A 1,569-nucleotide genomic window follows, 5' to 3' on the forward strand; every position below is an offset into this window, starting at 1 on the left:
CTTGGGGGTCACACCTCATACTGATGTCAGTGATGGACATCAGTTCTGAATGGAATGAACCCTTTACGTTGTGGCCATCTTCACAAAGTTTGATGCCTATTATATTGGTGTTTCATGGTTTAACACTTAATATTTCTTGAAAGTTTCCGTATGTTAATGCAGTACTTTCCTATAACCGGCGATAAAGTATTTCGTTGATTTAAACGAGATCTCTGATGCAGTGGACCAACGGCCTTGCCGCAGTGGTAACACCGGTTCCCGTCAGATCACCGAAGTTAAGCGCTGTCGGGCTGGGCTAGCACTTGGATGGGTGACCATCCGATCTGCCGAGCGCTGTTGGCAAGCGGTGTGCACTCAGCCCTTGTGAGGCAAACTGAGGAGCTACTTGATTGAGCAGTAGCGGTTCCGGTCTCGGAAACTGACATACGGCCGGGGAGACCGGTGTGCTGACCACATGGCCCTCCATATCGGCATCCAGTGACGTCTATGGTCAGAGGAGGACACGACGGCCGGTCGGTACCGTTGGGCCTTCATGGCCTGTTCGGGAGGAGTTAAGTTTTAGTTTTAGTTCTGATGCAGTGGTCCGAACCGAGTATCATTCTTTGCTTCACACATCAAGTACATACCATCTCGCCATAGATGAAACACAAGATCTCACTTGTATCGCAGCTGTGCCACATCGACAATTACTTCTACATTTACACCTACATCTCTACTGTGTGCAGCACTGTGAAGTCCATAGCACGGGGTACGTTCCACTGTGCCAGTGATTAAGCACTTTTCCCGTCTCGTTCACGTATGCGCCGTTGTAACAATGATTATTTCAACCCTTCTGTGAGTGCTGTAATTAATATGATATCGTCCTCACGAACGCTATGGGAGCTATATGTACAGGACTTGTAGTATACTCCTAGTCACCATTCAGAACCGGGTCTTGAAGCTTCATTAAAATGTAAATGTCGCGTGACTAGGCTCTCCCGTCGGGTAGACCGTTCGCCGTGTGCAAGTCTTTCAATCTGACGCCACTTCGGTGACTTGCGTTTCGATGGGGATGAAATGACGATGATTAGGACAACACAACACCCAGTCCCTGAGCGGAGAAAATCTCCGACCCAGCCGGGAATCTAACCCGGGCCCTTACGATTGACATTCTGTCATGCTGACCATTCAGCTACCAGAGGTGGACGAAGCTTCGTTAAAAAAATTTTCTCTAGACAGTTTCCGTCTACCTTCAAGAGTCTGCCAGATCAGTTCTTTCAACATTTCGCTGACACTCCTCCTTGGGTCGAAAAACCTGTGACCATTCGTGCTGCCCTTCTCTATATGCGTCCAATATCTCCTGTTAGTCCTACCTGGTCGGGGAATCGCACACTGGAGAAAAATTATAGGATGGGTCGCACGAGTGACTTCTAAGCAATCTTCTTTGTAGACTGGTTGCAGTCTCCTTTAATAAATCGAAATCTGCCATCTGATTTACCAAAGATTCAGGCAGTGTGATCGTTCCATCTCATGTCCCTACTAAACGTCACATTTAAGTATTTGTATGAGTTTACGGGATCCAGCTGCTAT

General features: G+C 47.6%; 1 pseudogene; it reads left to right on the plus strand.

The window, feature by feature from the left end:
• The first annotated feature begins 224 nt into the window (after positions 1-224).
• LOC126210706 (5S ribosomal RNA) lies at positions 225-342 on the plus strand (annotated as a pseudogene).
• The last annotated feature ends 1,227 nt before the right edge of the window (positions 343-1,569 follow it).

This window comes from Schistocerca nitens, chromosome 10 (genome assembly GCF_023898315.1).
Source record: "Schistocerca nitens isolate TAMUIC-IGC-003100 chromosome 10, iqSchNite1.1, whole genome shotgun sequence".
Classification (NCBI taxonomy): Eukaryota; Metazoa; Arthropoda; class Insecta; order Orthoptera; family Acrididae; genus Schistocerca; species Schistocerca nitens.